The sequence below is a fragment of the Pleurodeles waltl genome, chromosome 10 (genome assembly GCF_031143425.1).
Source record: "Pleurodeles waltl isolate 20211129_DDA chromosome 10, aPleWal1.hap1.20221129, whole genome shotgun sequence".
NCBI lineage: Eukaryota > Metazoa > Chordata > Amphibia > Caudata > Salamandridae > Pleurodeles > Pleurodeles waltl.
In genome coordinates, this window is record NC_090449.1 from 539,274,133 (window position 1) to 539,295,559 (window position 21,427).

Below are 21,427 nucleotides of genomic sequence, written 5' to 3' on the forward strand. Positions count from 1 at the left end.
AGTGGTTGTAGGAGGTGTCTATCTGCTGAGTTTGGGTGCAGGTGCATGGGATGGATGCTATTCTGACGTGTGTATGCTCGTGGGGGTGGTGACTGCTCGCGAGGGGTGCGTTGTGATAGGCGTGCTGGTGATGGAGGTAGTGGATGAGGATGTAGTGCATGCAGGTGTGAGTGGAGATGCTACTGGGAGGGAGGCGGACGAAGAGGAGGAGAGGGAAACAGTGGAGGCAGTGGATGTTGGTGTGTCTGCATGAGTTTGTGCTTGTGCGATTGTCTGTGATATGAAGTGTGGTGCTTATGTTTGCCTGAGCCACTTTTGTGTGTTGATTTGGGTGAATACTGGTCTGAAGGTGTGCTTGGGATAGGCTGGGGTTGAGGGGATTGGGACTGGGTAGAGGAAGTTGGAGGGGGGAGGCTAGAGACAGGGACAAGGGCTGCCATCAGGGAGGAGACCAGAGCCTAAAATGCTCTCTGTTGGGCCACCATGCCAGAGTGAATGTCTTCCAGGTATGCATTTGTTTATTGCAAATGCCTCTCGACACCCTGGATGGCATTCAGTATGGTTGACTGCCCAACAGTGAGGGATCTCAGGAGGTCAATAGCCTCCTCACTGAGGGCAGCAGGCATGACTGGAGCAGGGCATGAGGTGCCTGGGACGAAGGAGATGCCCACCCTTCTGGGTGAACGGGCACAGGAAACACGCTGAGGGGCTGCTGGGAGGGTGGTGCTGGTAGGGGGGGTGGCGGCTGTACCTGTTGTTGGGGTGGGCAAAGAGGTGTCCGCCACCACCAGGGAGCTTCCATCGGAGGAGGAGTCTCTGTCTGTGGTCTCCCCTCCTGTCCCCGTCGTGGTGCTCCCCTCGCCCTCTGTCCCACTGGTGCCCTCACCCTAGGTGGATTTGGCCTCCAGGCCCATGTGGGATGCAGCTCCCTCCATCGCCGGTGCCTCTGCTCCTCCGCCAGATGATGCTAATGCACACAGGCACAGGGTGACAAAATAAAAAGGTGGGGCGGGACAGAGGATACACTTGGTCAATGCCCGTAACACCACCACATTGGCATACACAACACACAGGGAGCAGCCCTATGCACTAGGTCATGCACTACCAGTGGTTTCAGAGTCTGTACTCACCCCCTTCTGGCTGCTGTGATGCCCTCAAGCACCCATCCAACTCCGGATAGGCCACCGCCAGAATGCAGAACATCAGTGGGTCATGGTGCAATGGGCACCCCTTCCTCGTTGGGAGGCCAGCCCCAGCTGGGCCTCCGCCGTCTTTGCCCAGCAGCGCAGGTCCTCCCACCTTTTGCGGCAGTGGGTGGTCCGCACGTCAAAAACCCCCAGGGTCCGCACCTCCTTGGCGATGGCATGCCAAATACCCTTTTTTTGATGGGCGCAGACCTGTATGGAAAAGACTGAAGAAAAGGGAATTAGTCAACCTTCCGGACCCTCAGACTCATGGCCCACCAGATCCCTCCAATCCCCTGACGCACATGCATTGACCACCTTACATGCTGCACTCTGGCCAGGACCCCTCTGCCCCCCCCAACATGTGGCTTACACACACAGCACTCCATCACTCCATCCATTCATGGCCCACGCATCATGCTCACAGTGTACTCACCTGTTTGCCTGGAGGACCGTAGAGTAATGTGCACTGGGGTACGACTGCATCCACCAGTTTCTCCAACTCCTCCGCAGTGAAGGCAGGGGCCCTTTCCCCAGACACATGAGCCATTGTTGCTTCCAGACACAAGTGACAGCAGCACTTGCAGTGTAGGTCCTCTCCTGTTGAAGGTCAGGTAGCAAGTAAGTGAACAGAGAGAAAATGGGGGTGATGTCCGCAGCGCTGCGTACCATCACCACCGGCATATATCGCCATTGGCTCCTGGAACCCCTAGGGCCCAATGATAACAAATGCGAAGTTGCACGATGGTCATCAACCGCCTACCGAGACGTTGCACAACACCAGCGGAACTACTTCATTTCCACTTGTCCCTCCTCACAGGTCAGGCAGCCGCCATTTCAGGGGGGCACAGGCCATGGCACCTAACTGTGCCACAGCAGACATAGGCACAGAAACTGATTGTCAGATTCACATTCTGGTTCTGTAAAGGAAGAAATTCATCATTAGTTCAATAGATATGTGAATATGACCCTCTGCTCACCATTTTCTTCCATAGGCTTCAACCGCTGAGGCTGAATATGAGATGGCGGCATCCTCCGGGGTACAGACCCCTGGTGGACATTGCGATAATGGAGGACAGATACATTATCACCACCTACAGACTTGATCGGGCCACAATCCAAGAACTGTGTGCCCAATTGGAGCCAGACATGATGTCAGCTATCTGCCAGCCCACAGGTATCCCCCCCTCTACTGAAGGTCCTGTCAGTGCTCCATTTCCTGGCAAGTGGTTCCTTCCAAACAACAGTGGCCATGGAATCAGGGATATCACAGTCTATGTTCTTCAACGTGTTGACCAGAGTGTTGTCTGCCCTGCAGAAACACATGCGCGTATTCCCCCTGGTGGAGGATTTGGCCACAGTGAAGGCTGACTTCTATGCCCTGGGACATATCCCCAACATCATTGGTGCTATTGATCGTACACATGTGGCATTTGCCCCCCCACCTTGGAGAAATGAACATGTGTTCAAGAAGAGAAAAAGCTATCACTCTATGAATTTGCAGATGGTATGTTTGGCGGACCAGTACATCTACCATGTGAATGCCAAATACCCTGACTCTGTGCATGAAGCCTTTATCTTGAGAAATAGCAGCATCCCATATGTGATGGGCCAACTCCAGAGGCACTGGGTGTGGCTAATAGGTTAGCCCAAGGTCCCCATACAGTATAAGTTGGTGTCTGGGTATGGGGTTGTCCCTAAGGGTGAGTATGTGTCTAACAGTTGTCCCTCGATATTTGAAGGTGACTCTGGTTACCCCAACCTCTCATGGCTACTGACCCCAGTGAGGAATGCCAGGACAAGGGCAGAGGAACGTTACAATGAGGCACATGGGTGTACTAGGAGGATTATTGAAAGGACCTTCGGCCTCCTGAAGGCCAAGTTCCGGTGCCTCCCTCTGACAGGTGGATCCTCGTACTACTCCCCCAAGAAGGTGTGCCAGATCATTGTTGTATGTTACATGTTGCACAACCTGGCCTTGAGACGCCAGGTGCCTTTCTGCAGGAGGATGAGCTAGGAGATGGGCGTGTGGCAGCGGTGGAGCCTGTGAACAGTGAGGAAGAGGAGGCAGAGGAAGAAGATGTTTACAACAGAAGCAACATAATACAGCAGTACTTCCAATGACTCACAGGTAAGACACTGTGGGGGTCATTATGACCCAGGTGGAAGGCGGAGAAGCGGCGGTAAGACCGACAACAGGCTGGCGCTCTTTTTTTTGGAATTATGACCATGGCGGTTACCGCCATGGTCATCTGCCGGTTCTCTGTTCCGCCCGCCGGGCTGGAGACCTAGGTCTCCAGCCGGGAGGCCGTCACTATACCGCTGGCAGTATTTGGACCCGGATGACCGCCATGGATTTCATGCGGTTTGGAACCGCCATGAAATCCATGGCGGTAAGCACTATCAGTGCCAGGGAATTCCTTCCTTGGCACTGATAGGGGTCTCAGTCCACCCCCACCCCCACCCCCTCGCCGACTCCCTCCCCAACACCGCCCACCACCCGTGCCACCCCCCAAAGGTGGCAGGACCCCCCTCCACACCCCGACCATCAACATCAGACATCACTCACTCACACACGACACGCACGCAGGCACCACCAACACACATACACGCACACACACTGACATACATGCCAACATCCACACACACAGTCAGACATGCACACCCACATTGAAACATACACGCACACATCCATACAGACATACCCACAAACATACACGCACTCATTCCCAAACACACAACACCCCCGCAAGCATACACGCACTCACACACCCCCTCTACATACACACACGCACACCCCCATGCACCCACACAACACCCCCCTCCCCTAACGGACGATCGACTTACCTGGTCTGTCGATCCTCCGGGAGGGGATGGGATCCATGGGGGCTGCTCTGCCGATACCACACCGTCAACAGAACACCGCCACGCCGAATCACAGGACGTGATTCCGTGGGCGGTGTTCTGTTGACGTGGAGGTGGAGCAACCTCCACTTCCCCGCCGCCCGCCAGTATGGCTGTTGGAGGCTCTCCGTCCGAAAAAGGAAGGAGAGCTGCCAACAGTCATAATACACTGAGCAGATAACCGCCACCACTGGCGGTCTTCAGCACGGCGGTCCCTCGGCGGTCTTTCAAAAAGACCGCAGAGGTCAAAATGACCCCCTGTAATTTCACTTCACTTATCAGTTATCTGTTGGACATTGTACATGGCAGCCTGATTTTCCTATGTCTATGGCCACTTACTCTACCCTTTGGAATCTCTATTTTCAGATCTCTGTGGCCCACTCAGGCTCTTGCTATGTATACTGCTGCCCACCAAAGGTAATTTCTAAGTATATTTGACTATACATTTGACTTGCAATGCTTTGATTATGTTGAACTAATACATATTTGAATCATTTGACAGAGTCCAGATTTGTATTTGTTCCAAGGGTCTTTATTTATGTGCTCATAAGTAGAGGGGGATGTGCAAGGGGCTGGGCTGATGTTGGAGAAAAGTCCAGGGTAGAGTCCAGTCTCTTGGTATCACAGGTGCATTTTCCAATGAGGCATAGCAAGGGGAGCAATGACAGTTGAAGGTGGACAGGGTGACAGAGTGGGACAGAAGGGTGACAATCAGGAGAGTCTTATTTCCTGGTGGGGGTCTTAGGAATGTTCTCTGGCTTCTGCCTGGATCGCAGGGACCGTTTAAGTGGTGGTTCTCCTTCTGCAGGGGGTGGGGTGCTGGTGGCCTGTTGGTCCTGTAGCGGGGCCTCCTGTCCACTAGCGCCGGCAGAGGTGGAAGGCTGTTCATCTGTTTGGCTAGTGTCAGGGGCCCGTTGGTGTGCCACTGCCTCCCTCATGGTGTTGACCATGTCGCCCAGCACTCCTGCAATGGTGACCAGGATGGTGTAGATGTGTTTGAGGTCCTCCCTGATCCCCAGGTACTGTCCCTCCTGGAGCCGCTGGGTCTCCTGCAACTTTGACCAGTATCTGGCCCATCATCTCCTGGGAATGGTGGTATGCTCCCAGGATGTTAGGGAGTGCCTCCTGGTGATTGGGTTCCCTGGGCCGGTCCTCCACCTGTCGCACAGCAATCCCCCAAGCTTCCCAGTTGTCCTGTGCCTCTGTCCCCTGAACCGTGTGCCCACTGCCACGGTCCCCAGGTCCCTAATTATCCTGTGTTTGTGGGGTTGCCTGGGGCCCCTTTAGTGGTGGGCACACTGATGATTGACATGTCCTGGGGACAGTGGCATTGGCCCGTTGGGTGGGTGCTATGCTGGTGTTTCCTGAGGGCGAAGGCTCTGTGGTGGTTTGGGACTGTGGCAGGGAAACCGACTGTCCAGAGGTCCCAGATGGGCCAGGTTGGTCATCCTGATCCAGGCGTGCAGAGCTGCTGTCGTCACTGTGGGCCTCTTCGGGAGGGGAACTGGATGTAGCTAGCACCTCCTCTCCGGTGACGTTGAGTATGGGTCCTGTGGGGATGCAAATGCAGTGTTATTGTATCTGTGTGTGAAATCTTGTGCATGGGTATGTTTCCCTGTATGGTTGTGATTTCCCTGTCAGCCTGGCCTTGTGTGCGTGATGATTTTGTGGGCTAGGTGATACTCTCAAATGGGCATGCTGTGGTGATGGGTGTCCATGCAGGTCTGTGAAGGGGGTCCATGCATTGGTGTGGCATGCAGGGCTTGATATTGGGATGGGTAGGTTGGGATAGTGGGGTATATGTGAGGTGATGGAGTGATGGGTGTGAGGTTAGGGGTAGTAGTTTGTGATGGCATGCAGGTAGAGTGTGGGGGATAAAGTAGTAAAAATTTGACTCACCAGAGTCCAGTCCTCCTGCTACTCCTGCGAGGCCCTCAGGATGCATTATTGCCAAGACTTGCTCCTCCCATGTTGTTAGTTGTGGAGGAGGAGGTGGGGGTCCACCACCAGTCCTCTGTACGGCTACCTGGTGTCTTGCAACCACTGAACGCACCTTCCCCCATAGGTCCACCTCTTCCTGATGTCATCCCTTGTTCTTGGATGCTGTCCCACGGCGTTGAACCTGTCCACGATCCTCCGCCATAGCTCTATCTTCCTTGCAATGGATGTCTGCTACACCTGTGATCCGAATAGCTGTGGCTGTGCCCAGATGATTTCCTCCACCATGACCCTTAGCTCCTCCTCTGAAAACTTGTCTGTGGGGTGCCATGGATGTGGTGTGAGTGATATGTGTGAGGATGTGTGGGGTGATGTGTGGGGTGCTCTGTTGGGGTGTGTGGTGTGAGGTGCGTGGATGGTGTATGGGTGATGGTGTTCTGTGGCTCAGATTGAGTGGGTGCTCCAGGCTTGTGTCTCTCTCTGTTGGCAATCTTTTATTCATTTAAATGGTTGTGGGTAATGTGGGTGTGTATTTTATAGTAGTGTGAGTGTGTGGGTGTGGTGTGTGTATGTGTGTCAGGTGTGTGTAAATTGAACTCTCCAATCTGGTGGTGCTTTGTAGATGTGTGTGTATTTTGAGTGCGGTGGTGTGTATATTCAAGAGGCAGGTTTCATTTTGTGACCCATTGGGGAATGGCTGCACTCACAGGGATGGTGGCCTGCTGTGGTCAGCAGACCACCATGTCTGTGACTGCTTTTTAAATAAAGTAGTTTTTTTTTTTTTAAATGTAGCCGGTTTTCGTTAAAGAAAAAGGGGATGCATTTCAAAAATAAAAATTAAACATTTCAGTTTCAGTTTTTCAGAGTATGCAAAAGCCCCTGGGACCACTGCCTTCTCGGAATTTTTTTAGCTCCCCATTCACAAATGGGAAGGGGTCCCACAGGGTCTGCGAGTCACTGTTAGGAAGGGATGCCTTTGGAGCGCCCCTTTCTAATAGAGAGTCACAGTCTCTATTTTGTGAGGTGGTAACAGGTTACTGACTTGCAAATTAGGGATTGTACATCCTACAAGGCCATTTTGCGGTCGCAAAAGGCGATTTTCAAATTTTGTGACCACAAAATCGCATCACACATCTGGCCCACAGTACCTAATCTGGTCTCCACACAAGATCTGATCATGCAAGAGTACCAGGGATAATGCAAATAACAATGTTGGTGGTTCTGCTGGCCCAGGATATGCTTTCAAAGTATGCCAAACGTGGAATCCAAAAGAGAGCACTGATTGTGTGGACCCCATATCTAGTCTAAAAATTCCACTAGATCTACAGAGGCAAACATTCATTTTTCATGCAACACTGCATAGCAACCGCATTTTCTGTGCCACTTTGCACACAGGGGAAACGCAGCAGAGTCATATTTTTAAGATTGGCCTGCTGCTGCTGTCATTCCCTGCACTGTCACACTAAAAGGCGGTGGTCACTGAGTGCTCTCTATATGCTTCCAGTACAAATTCCTATGTCTAGACAAACATAAAAGGATCTCATGCACTAGATATGTATAGTGCACTTCACCAAGCATGCAATGCATGTTTTTTTTTTTTTTAGAAAAGAAAACATTTTTGTTTACTAACATCTGCTTCGTGGAAGTGATATTTTGTGACATAAAGTGTGGTCTGGTTATCTTAGTAGATTGAGCTTTACATTAAAACTGATGCGTGTTTACACTAATCTCTAGAAATAACCCCAACCTAATGCCGTTTGAGGCAAAGTGACACAAAGCAGTGCTATGTACTTTTTGCATTACGAAAAAATGCAGCTTTCTAGTGCAAAATGTTTTTTATATGATGAAATGTAAATAGCGTGTGCCACTTTGTGTCACTTTGCATTGCTTTGTACTTGCCCAGGGACTTAATGAATCTGGGGCACAGAGCTGATGTGGTGGTTGCTAGGAGACACCAGCTCACGGGTACCCAAAAGGTGCCTGATGGAAGAATTACTAAACAATGCACAGCTAGTGATGATATCCATTAATGGCCTAATATGTGATTCTGATAGATTACCTGGCACATTAGGTGAAAATGGAATCAATGTAGAGTTGATGGGATGGACTAATTAAAACAAATACTTAACTAATTGGTTGATACCTGCCAAAATAACGTTGTTTAGATCAATAATTGGTGCGCTAAAAAGTATTGTGAAAATCGTGATAACTTGCTTCATTATTTGATGTTTACTCCTTGGACATATTTGCAAGTATATGTAATAGCCATGGGCACACTGACAGTCACTCCTGGGCCATGGGCACACTGACACTCACTCCTGTGCAATTTTATACGTGAGCTGTTCGCAAAATTGTTGTTCAGACCACTAACTAATGTTTAATTTGCATTATCATTTAGTGTTTCCTAAAGCTATAATTTTTAATGTAATGTTTTGTTATATTGATTGGCTTCAGAGTGCCATTTTTAAAGCCACAAAGCACTGTCCAAATTAAATAAGTAAGTATCATAGGTGAGAGTCATTTGCTCTTTCTCTGTGTATGACAGCATGTTATAATGGGCTTCGCTTTTTTTACTGAAAAAATCCAGACAAGGGAACAAAGCAGTTACCACAAATAGGGTTTTAGCAAAACATTAGTTATAGACAGAGGAAATATAACAGGAAGTCAGCACTACCAACCATATCCAACCCCAAATATCTAAATCCCAGAAAGAGGGGAGCATTGTGAAAATAAATAGAGGATTACTAGGCCCCAACGTCTTGACTAGCAAGTATATCGTCCAGGCAAAGCCTACCTGGGTCCCATATCTTGTCGACCCACCATCTCCGTGCATCATTCTCAAGCGGAGACATTTACAGCATGCAAATACTCAACATTTCCTGCCACCAGTTCTGATTATCAGGGGCACCACTCAAGAGCCAAGTTCGTCCCAGGACCACTCTCACCAGGGAAAGTGAGAAGAAGGATATACCAGCCAAGTGTTGAGGAATAGCTGGCATAAGCCCAAGAATGATCAACTTTGAGTCCTACCCTACTGATAAGCGTGAGATGGCATTAGTTTTTCCAAAAACAAAAGCCCAAAATGGCAAAAGGCACATTCAAGACTTTCTGAGCCAGGAGGTTACTAAGCCTCAGATTACTTGCTGTTACCGATGTGTTCAGGAGATTACTCCAGTTGGTCACCCTTAGCTGAAAGGGATGAGACGCTTGAAATCGTGAGAAAATGTAAATATACTTATAAACAAAATCAATATTTCTCTTCACTGGTGCTTTCGTTACCTACTTTAAAACAAGATTGACAAAGTGGCTAATCTCATCTTTTTTAAGACTATGAATGAAGTGTTGTACTCGCACATACCTAAAAAACCAATATGAGGAAGGGAAAACAGCTGAAACAGATTCTCAAAAGAGAGGAAAACAACCCCCTTGAATAATTGGCCCATTGTGAGGAGCTTAGCCTTCTCCCAGCTCTCCTAAAAGCTATCGTGAAAACAGGAGGGTAGATTAGGAATATAGCCTAAATATAAAAAATGATTAATCAAGGTAGTGTCTAGGAATATTTGCTTAAGAGAGCTCCATATAAGATAGAAGACCTGTAAGGGCTTAAACCGGACCCTTTTGAAGTACACTGTATCCACTGTACCAACAACAGGAACAATCAATTTTCCCAATGGCAAAACATACAACCCTTCTCCTACGATCCCAAGCCCAAAACCAGACGAAGTCGAGAGAAGAACAAGGCAAGATAGTACGCTATCCATAGCTATCGGGTAGTGTTGGACCTGGTCAAAGTCAGAAGTTCAGGCTGACTGCGATAGAGCACAGGTCAAATACAGTCCAGATTTGTCTAGGTGAAGTTTTACCTTTTCACATTTTGCACAAGAATCCTGTTCATGTTGGAGAGGGCCACAAGGAGAACATCGCTGGAGGCTGTTGTCATGGCACAAAGAGCAGGATGGGCATTGTGGACGTGGGGGGGGCGGGTTTGGAGATTCACATTGGCAGTCCCTCATGAGCATTTTATGCTGCATTGTGAAGAGGCAGGCTGGGGAGTACGACTGAGCTCTGGTGTGAGTGGTGGGGTCTTGGTGCCTGTTCACAGTTGTGAAGAGCCCAAAAGCTTGATTTAAGCTCACAGAGTCACTCCAAGTTTCCAGGGTCTGAGGGACACCACTTGGGGGTCAGGAACATTCTGCAGCTGGGTCCAGGAACTGGTTGAGGAGCCTTAAATGTCTAAGGAGACCAGCTGTCACACACTCACGTGGTTCATAGTGCGGAGATGATGCTGGACTTCCTATCTAAGCTGGGGCAGCAATGTGAAATAAGCAACAACAATCTAATTTCACAAACTGCCCCCGAGGGGAAGGGAGGATGGGATTAAACAAGAAAAGATGGATTTCCATCACTGGGTCTCCTCTGCTGCCTTATGCCACTGCCTAGTAGGGTCTGAACACCGTGAACCTCATTAGTGTTGATGCAGATGCGGAGCACTAGAAACCATACGAAACATTGTTTACCAACCATTCTCAGATTATAATGTTCAGGCAATTGTTTACAAATAATGTACACTTACAGGCTTCATTATAAATATCACATAAGAGAGAAGGAACAATTTAAAAAATAAAATAGATTTTTCGGTTTTCCAAAGAAAGTCATAACATACTACGTTCAGATCAAAACCCAAATGCAAGTTTGTGTATCAGAAGCTTGTCCAAATACTTAATACAACTAGTCAAGGAATACTGTAGAAACAATACTTGAGTTCCGGTACAGAATATAGTCCAAAGCGTTGGGCGTCTTTGGGTTTGAAGGACTCATATGATGTCCGATATCCAAGAATGTACTCACATCTTCAAGAAGCTCAGTCTTTTATAATTAAACTAAACTGGTTCACAACCTAAAATGGTGTCCACCTGACCTTGCCATTGGGGCATTGGAAAACTGATGACTGTCGGTGGTAATTGACGAGCAGTTGAGAGCCTAACAGCAAAATAAAGGGGTTATGGTAGTTTATTACATTCTTATTGTGACTTAACTACTTTTTGTTACAACAGTGATTCATGAGATAAACATTATGGTTGACACACATCCAAGCCACAAGAGGATTTCTGGAAGGTGTAAGTTTGCATAAGGTACATGATGATGTGTTTTGTGTATTGATCTGTGTTACATGATGCCGCTAGATTCCTTATCACACCTAAAGTGCTGTTTTGAGCAGACACATTCCTGCCTAAGAACAAAGAGGTACCTGTTTTTCATCTATGTTATGAGGGACAGTTGTACCACACAGGGCCCAATTGAGGATTCTGTAAGGTGTGATGCTCCATCAAAATTGTGAGTAGGTAATGTTGGCCCTATTGCAGGTGATATGGCATACAATGCACTTATAATACAGTGTGTGTTTCTGACTTCACATTGGCGAGCAGTTGTTATGACCAAACAATATTGAGCATCTGGTAAAAAAAAAAAATAGGAACATGAGTACAATGTCAACAGTTTTTGGCAAAGACATTTGATAAAAATGTTTCACTACAAGATTAAAATCAGTTCATCTTGACAGTAGCAGACTGGCATGAAGCCTTACTCCTTCATGAATGTGCATGTAAGCCAGTCTGTTTGAACAAACATGAATTTAGTAGGCAAGCATTTTTAATTGAAACAAACAAGACTGAGTACACATTAGGTGACAGAGTTACTCATGCCGTAAATAACATTTTTGTGTCCTTTGTTATGTCCAGATGGTGAATCAACATTGAAGGAAAGGGATTATTGAAAGGGACTCCTTCAGATGGACAATGTACATGCTACAAAGCTTTATTGATTGATATTTAATTTTGTGACATGAATTCACTATTCAAAACAACCTATGTGACCCATCCAGAGGTAATCTACCATTCATGAGAAATTTGAAGTGTCTAAGTGAGTAATGATGGTAATTTGCAAAACTTTGAGAAAATAGGTCCATGATATGTTCCCAACATGCACTGGGTAATGATTAAGTATACCTAAGTTTTAACACCTTATAGCAGATGAAACTATCAAAGTGTGAAATTTGTTCTTATTGAACCTCATGAAAATGTGTATTTGCATATATACTAAAAATGGTGTCTGTGTCCTTTCAGCTTTACCAGGAGCAGGTGGAGACATTGGCTATGAAGACAGGGTAGCTGGCTGCTGTGTTTTGGGTGCAAAAACATCAGGCATAGGCGAACACAGTGGCACAGACGGTGAGGGGACTGGCATTGAGGCCATTAGCTCCCCATCTTTTTCAGAGGTCTCCACAGAAGACCAGTCCCTAATGATGGTGGACCGGACAGGACATTTACCATCTGTATCCTTGTCTGCCACCCACATTGCCATCTCAACCATCCCTCATGCTCCCTCCAGTTATCCCAAACCACTCCCCTGAAAGGGGTGGTGTCAACTTTGCTGCAGCCACCTCCCCTCTGCCTCTACCCTCTCACCCCCGGCTGCACTCATTGAAGAGGCTGTTGACCTGTACGCAGCATCTCTGTAAGCCAGACAGCAATTGTGAATGGCATCCAGGGGCAAAGTTCTCAAGTGCAACAAATGGTTGCATTCCTGAATGCCATTCATAATTCCATGTCTGACATGCAGAGACCGCTTGCAAAGATAGCCTCTGCACTGACCACAGTGCCCCAAACAGCCCCACCATGTGCCCCTACTCATGTACCGTCCTCATCCCAAATCCTACCTCCTACCCCAATCCCAAGCACACTCACTTCCTTGCCTGCACCCACTCCAAATGACCCAACAGACAAATGCAGCACACACACATACGCACAAACACACCAAGAAACACAAGAATACACTCATACAACAGACACATACTACTGACACTCTACCTACAGGCAACATAACACTCATCACCACACCCACAGCTACCACGAGCACAACACCCATCACCACAGACATAACCGCCACACCCACAAGCACAATACTCACCGCCACACGCACAACCACCACTCCCACACCTACCACCACAGACACATGAGCCCCCCCACTGCAACCCCAACCATCACCACACCCACCAGCACACCCACAAGCACCACAACCACTGCCTCCACCTCTATGTTTCACTCATTCAAACTCAGATATTCCCACACCACCTAACCACAAGACCACATCCACCAGACTCACAAGCTCACAGTCACCTGAACACAGTACACCTACCAAACCACACACATCCAAACATATGCACTTACAGAAAGGCACACACACCTCAACACCCACCAAATGCAAATGTGCACCCTCACCCAAACACCACACACCCTCCAAGACATGCACACCCAAACATGCAACACATACACCAGACCCACATGCACCTGCACAACAGACAGTCACACACGCAACACCCACTCCAGCTCCTTCTCCACAACTCAAACCCCATACTCTCCCACCCCTTCTATCCCTTCTCCTTCAGATACCTTTGCTCTTCCCTGACCCCCTTCAGACCCAAACCCCCTCACAAAAAAGACCATTGAGGTGCCTGCTCTGCCCACTAGATGCCCCTTACTGAGGAGGTTGTCCTTGGCAGTGTAAGTGGGAGGCAAGTTCTAGGCTTGAAGCTCCCAGGTTCCATAATGAACACTATGGACAATTCACTTTTCTTATATATTTGTTTTATTTACTTATGAGAGACATATCTCAGTATTTGATTAAATTGAATGTATTTCCACTAACTTTGTCCTGGGATTATTTTTAAATTATTAGTAATTGATTTCTGACAGTTTTATTCATCCAAATATGTATGACATCCACTTATTTTAATTTCTGACAATGACAACCACAGGTTGGATTTTGGAGATATTTATATGGTGTATACATTAGTGTTGGACTTTTGAGATGAACATGTAAAATTTGGTTCAAGATTTCATCATGATACTGGACACTTACACCAAAATTATGCATGTTTATATTTTTGTAACTTGTGAATGCAAGTGTTTTTTTTTAACATGATATGTGTGCATTACACAGAGAAAACTAAATTTTGAGTTAAATGGAATAGAATATGTAACAGAAGTTGCACTCGATTAGGGGAAATGTGACTTTAATAAATCTATGACGTGTTTAAAGGTTAGAGGTGAAATCGGACATGCATTTCATTTAAATTCACCTGTTGCATTGTCCAGTGCAATTACTACACTACAATGGATTTATGGAGCTACAATGATTTGTACTGTTTATGTATCTGCTATGGTAGTTTAGGTGAAATGGTTAAACACACTTGTATGGTCACATTTTGTTTTACGGATTAATGTAAATTGCGGTAATGCGGTTCGCCGATGGACTTTAGTCTATGTGACAACCAACATTCAAATAGAGCAGGTGGACCGCCAAGTCGGTGGGGGGGATAGCTGATGGAAAATCAGCAGCAGGACCGATTTTACCTAGATTTAAATCAGGCCTTTAGTGCTGCTATTTTCCGGGCAACAAAGCAGGGGAAAAATCTCAATAAGGCTCAACTTTGAATAAAATGAGATGCCACTGCATAGTCGTAAGAGTGTCACATCATTGAGGTGCTATCTATGTTTGGAGTCTTGCATCTATTTAACGCCTTTAGATTTCTCAATGTCCTCTTGTCATCAGTGTGGAAAGCAATCAGTCTTGAGTCAGGTGTTCAGTTTGAGTTTAAGCACCTCATCCACTTCTCACATCTTCTCCACCTTCTCTTATCTCCACTATCCTCTGAAAGATAAACATTCTAAATTCTACATAACAAACTAACATTATCTCTGAAACCTATTGACAGACAAACTTGATTTGGAGATTGGCAGGAATTGTAAATAAACATTTAAAAAGTTTTACAGGTTCAGACTTAAGCCAGTAGTTTTTAAAATAATATAATAAAATGGTCTAATAAAGAAAGAAGGGTCTGTATTTGGGTACTGAAATAACAGCTGTGCCAGCGTGGACCATCTAGTACAAAGGAATATAATCACCAATGAGGTCCACTAACTGAAAATGAAATATGTACCAGTTTCAAATAAAGGCCCTCATTATGAACACGGCGGTCCGTTCCGCGCCACCGGTGGTGGCGGTGAAAACCGCCAACAGAGGAGCGGGCCGGACCGCCAAATAATGAACCAAACGAAAGACAGGCATCCCAAAAACCACCCACCGCCAGTAGAGGAGTGCCGACGACGACGCCAGTGTCCACCCACAGGCCGACAGAAAGGACGAAACCACCCATCAAATAATGAACCACCAGTCCACCGCCAGTTCTGGGGTGGGAACCACTGCAACGCAAAGCCAGGCAGAAATGAACCAAATCCAATGAAACACTCACCAGAGGCCCTCGCAATACCCCAAAGCAGACATGGATAGAGAGCTGCAGATCATGCCAGCCCTGCTCCTTGCCATATACCTCCATGAACGAGACCGCCGAAGAAGATGACGACAGTAAGTACCGCAACCTATGAAACAAGGGAGGAAAGGGCACAGTCACAAACCCACCCATTCGACCTACCCTGCAACGCCCCAAACCCCTCAGAGCAGCACAAGTCATACACCCCACAGCAAGAGGTACTTACCCGACACAAGGCAAATCCAACTTTACCATAGTATATACAAATGCCCCACACCCATAAACAATGAAAATAAAGACCAGTGTACAACAGTGTGCCGCTAAAACACAGGCCACACAGAAATATTTAATGAAATCTCACAGGGCCAAATACTCCAAACAGGGCCAATGGCCAGTCCGTACGGCTACAAGTGCCATGGGCCACAACGGACCTAACCTGACTCCCAAAAGTGCACGGTACTCCACCTAATGGGGCAACAAAGGGGCATCCAGGCACCTCCCGAAACGGGGGCAGGGAGTGGTGAGGGTGGGGATTTGCGACAGGGTGGGCCTTGGACTTTCGTTTGGAAAGTGGAGGGGGGTGGGCTTGTCCTTTGGAGGGAGGGGGTTATTTTGAGCAGATGGAGCCAGATGGACTAGGCTCTTGCCGGGCCTTTTTTCCTCTGTGAAAGGGGCACGGGAATGTGAAGGGCGGGCAGGGGTGGGCTGTGAAGTGGAAGGAGTGGAAAGGGCAAGGAGGTGAGCATGCTTGGGGACCAGAGGGTGTGGGCCAGTGGGTTGGAAGATGTCAGCACGGGAAAGGAAAAGTTTTTTCAGAGCAATTGGGGTGGTCCTGGATGAGGGCGTGGGAGTGGAGGCAGTGGATGTATGTGGCGTAGGGGTGCCTCTAGTGGGTGCAGGTGACTGGACAGTATGATGTGGTATGGTGGATGTGTAAGGGGTAGGTGTCTTGGTGCGTTTGTGTGTTTTTGGAGGAGGGGTGGACACAGTTGGAGAATACAGGCAGCTAGTGTGGATGTATGTTGTGTGGGTGTCCGCAAGTCTGGTGAGTGTGCTGCATGTGTCAACTACAGTAGTTGTGGTGAGTGCAGGTGTGGTGCAAGGGGTGCATGTATGGATGGCTGCTATTGTGGTGAGTGCAGTAAGAGGAGAAGCAACAGTGACTGAAGGTGCAGTGCATGAGGGTGTGGCTGTAGAGGGGACAGACAGGGAGGCGGAAGAGGTGGGCACACTGGGGGGGAAGTGGATGTTGTTGTGTGTGCATGTGTCTGTTGGCTGTGTGAATGCTTGTGGTGGGAGGTGTGGTGCTTGTGTTTAGAAGTGTGCTTCTTGTGGTGTGTTGATGTGCTTGACTGCATGTCTGAATGTGTGCTTTGGGCGGGTGAAGGGAGTGGGGTGTTGGAAGGGGTAGAGGAGGTTGGAGGGGGGACGGAATGGCCAGGGAAACTGGCTGCTGTACAAGAGGAGGCCAGAGCCTGAAACGATCTCTGTAGGGCAGACACAGCACTGTGAATGCCATCCAGATAGGCATTTGTCTGCTGCACCTCTGATGCTATCCCCTGGATGGCATTGACAATGATTGTCTGCCCTACAGAGATGGTTCTCAGGAGGTCAATAGCCTCCTCTGTGAGGGCAGCAGGGCTGACTGCGGCAGGGGAGGAGGTGCCTGGGGTGAAGGAGAAGCCCACCTTTCTGGGTGAGCGGGCACAGGCATATCAGTGGGGAGCAAGAAGGGAGGGCGGTGTTGGAATGGGCGGTGGCGGAAGATGTCACTGTAGTGGTGTGGCCACTAGGATCCACCATTGCCAGGGAGCCCCCATCGGAGGAGGTCTCGGAGTCACTACCTCGAGTGGTAGTTGCCTCCCCCGTGGAACTACCCTCGCCCTCCCACCCACTGGTCCCCTGGGCGCCGGATGTCTCTGCCTCCGAGGACCTGTGGGACGCTGCTTCCCCACTTGCCGGTGCCTCAGCTCACTCGCCAGATGTTGCTGCTGTACCAAACCAACCCAACACAAGAGTACAGGGATGGGGAGACAAAACAGGAGAAACACTTGTAAATAGCTGAATGGAGATACATAATGGCCCGACATACACCCACCCAGAAGACACGCCCAACAGCCTGCACGGTTCACTATGCCCATGGCCATGCCCCTGACTACTTACAAGAATACTGCTCTACACCCATCACCTGGACTACCTAAGGAGGCGACGTGTGGGAGACCTGACAAAGACACCCCTACACCCTTTGGGGACCATAATGTACATGGACACCAGTCAGAGTCCCTGCCTCTAAGCAGCATGAACCCTAATGCACACAGAGACATCCTTCCAGACTGAAGATTGTGACATGAGTACTCACCCCTTTGTGACTGCTGTGCAGCCTTCAAGCGCCCATCCAGGTCTGGGTACGCAACTGCCAGGATACATCCCAAGAGGGGGGGTCAGTGCCCGACGGGCACCCCTTCCACGTTGGGAGGACTTCCCCAGCTGGATTCACAGATCTTACACGCCCAGCGCCGCAGGTCCTCCCACCTCTTTCTGCAGTGGGTGCTCCTCCGGTTGTAGACCCCCAGGATCCGCACCTCCTTGGTGATGGCATGCCAAAGTGCCCTCTTCTGGTAGGCGCTGACCTAAAAGGGTGACACAGATATGGAACACAGAGGTCAGGCACTTGCAAGATAGGTACAGCAGGCTAATTGTCCACTATGGGACAGACAGTACTCTCAGACTTACAGGCCATACGCACGCAGCATGCAATGCACCACGGCCCATGCAGGCTCAGAGGTGCACACATAAGCCCCTTCAACACCATCCATTACACCCAAACAGTGCCCCCCAAACCCAGACTCACCTGTACCTCTGGCCATCCGTACAGTTTTGCGTACAGGGGCAGGACCCCGTCCACTAGCCTCTCCAGTTCCTCCTTGGTGAAAGCCAGGGCCCTTTCCCCTGCAACATGAGCCACAGCAATTGCCAGAGGCAGGCCACAGCAGTACACACAGTGGAGTACCTGTCCGCACAAGATCAGGGAGTCAAGTGATGACGAAATCGCGTACATACCATGGCAGTGTGCACCGTCACCTCCGGCGGCGCTCATGATATGCCAGGATTCCCCATTGGCATCCATTAACCAATGACGGTGCGAACGGCGGTAAACACCGCCTTACGCTGTGACACCATCTGCTAGCAGTATGAGGTCACTTCCACAACGAAAGGCCTGGATTACAGTGGGCTGACAATTTGGCAGTAACTACACATCTATAAATAAAGATGTGCACAATGCAGGCCCTACTAGCCACACGAAGCACCTAAGCATGTGACCATTCCGTAATATACCACACATGAAAACTCTGTTCCCTCTTTGCGGTGTAGATGTAGATCTGTCAAGAAGCAGTTAATGTTGAGTCACTACAATGAACTATGCAGAGCACAATTGATGAAAATGTGTGCCTATGTATGTGTGTTCATCACACCTTTTTCATACCGACCCTTGTGGCGAGGAATGGCACCATTGGTGTACAGACAACTTGTGGATATGAGAACCATGGTGGAGCGTCAGATCAGAATCAATTACAGACTCACACGTGCAACAATTCAGGAACTTTGTGCTTTACTGGATCCTGCACTAACTCTGGGAAATCATAATCAGCATGCCATCCCTACTGAAGTGCAGGTGCTCTCCGCCCTCCATTTCCTGTCCATGGGCTCATTTCAAGTGACAGTGGGCATGGGTGCTGGATTTTCACTGCCAATGTTCAGCATGGTACTGACAAGCTTTCTAAATGCATTTGTACAATACCTGCAGTCCTATGTGAGGTTTCCCCAAAGTACTGACCTCCCTGCCATCAATTCTGAATTCTATGCCTTTGCCAACATACCCCATGTAATAGGTGCCATCGCTGGCACCAACATACCGATCATCCCACTAAGAGTCAATGAACAAGTGTACAGAAACAGTAATAACTTTCACTCCATGAACATCTAATTGGTATGCACTGCAGACCAGCACATCTCACATGTGCATGCCATGTTCCCAGGTTCAGTCCATGATTCATTTGTGTTGAGGAACAGTAGTGCGCCACAGAGGATGGAACAACTCCAAGAGGACAGAGGGTAGATAATAGATAAGTGTGTCTGTCACTAACTGACACATAGCAGACAGCCAGGCTGTCTGACTAAGGGGCTTCACAACGACTACTCTGTATTGTACCTTTTCCTAGGTGATTCTGGCCATCCAAACTTGCGTTGGCTCCTGACACCAGTGAGGAATCCCAGAACGGATGCAGAGAGGAATTACAATGAGGCCCATGGGCGTACTAGGAGGGTGATAGAGCGCACAATTGGACTCCTGAAGGCTAGATTTTGTTGTCTACATATCTCCGGGGGTTCCCTGGCCTATGGGCCTGAAAAGGTGTGTAGAATAGTGGTGGCCTGCTGCATGCTGCACAACGTGCCAGTGAGACATTCCACCCCCCTCTTGGAGGTGGAGGGTTCTGTATGTCATGACCAGCTGCCTCAGAGAGGGTAGGAGAGTGATGGTGGTGATGAGGAAGGGGAAAATATCAATTCCAGGACCTAACTGATACAACTCTACTTCCAGTAACAGTGTGGGACTTTGGCTGACATTGGGGTTTGTGACACATACTGTCAGTGTGCTCAGTCATATGGGGGCATTGATAATGATAGGTGAAATATGATGCAGTTCTGAATGGTACAGATTGATACTTTCTGCATTTACTTAGTGCCCACATTTAGGCACACAGGACTCCCTTCATGCACAGATTTGACAATAAGGTAGTTATCAGCCAGCTCCATCCATACTTCACTTTGTACACAATTTAACACAGGGGACAGTGTTACAGGTGTGATATATGTTTTATTGGTTGCAGGGAGTGAATAGTGCTATTTACAGTGATGGCAAGTCGTAAGGGGTGGGTGTCCTCAAGACCAACATGGTGGCAGCCTTGTTGGTTGTATTGATGGGTCCATCTTTTCATACATTAGTTCATATTGCCTCTTAGCAATGTGTGGTGGTTGATTGAGTGGGATGGTTGCTGTGCAGATTGTTGCTGAGTTACTTCTTGAAGGGGGCCTTGTTCTTTGCTGGGGTTCCAGTGCCATATTTTGGCCAGAGGGTCCATTTGGGCCCTTACTGTTGATCTTCAGGGGATGACATGGTAGGCCCTTCGGTTTCCAGTGAGGGTAGTTCCTGGGATGTTTCTGATGATGGTGTAATCTCATGGTGGGTGTCTGGTGCTGTAGTGGGGGCCTCCTGTCCTGTGTGGGTGTCAGACTGGGTTTGTACCAGCTGCAGCAGTGCTCCTGCTATGCTGGCCATTGTGGCCCTGTGCTGTTTCCACTGCTCCATTGCCTGTTGGTGGTGTTCCCGCTGCATCCTCTGACTGTGCTCCAGGTTGGCACAATCTGTGCCAACCTGTCAAGGGTATGCTGGTAGGCCCCCAATACCTCTGATATCACATCTTGGGCTGCTGCAACCATCCTGTGGCCTCCCCCCTGGCCCACTGCCACCCTTGCCCTAGCCCCCTGTGCCTGTGTCCCCTGCACAGGTCTGGCAGTACCACTTGTGCTGGGGCCCTCGCCTTCTTGCATGTTGGGAGTGGGAGACTGTGGCCTCTGTACCTGTGTTCCACCAGTCTGTGGCCTGGATACACTGGTGTGGGGACGCTTGCCCTGGCCTGCTGGTCTTGACTGGGTGGTAGGGGGTGACAGTGTTTTCCTGGGTGGGGCTGCTGCATGGTGACAGTCCAGGAGAGTGTGAGTGGCCTGCCAGCTCATCAGTGTCCAGGGATCCTTCACCAGTGTCCTGTGAGGTGCCTCTGTCTCCCTGGGGGCACTGACACTCCTTGTCCCGTCCGTTAGGGTGGCATGGGTGGTGGTGCCTGTTGGGGGACATAGATATGTCTGTTACAGCTGCATGAACATTTGAGGTAAACAGGACAGGGCTATTTTGTGCTGGGGTTACTTTCAGTGGCCTTACAGGGTGCCTTTGTGAGGGTGACACTGCATTTAGCGTCAATTGTGGGGTTGCATTGTGGTGGGGGGTGTAGTTCCA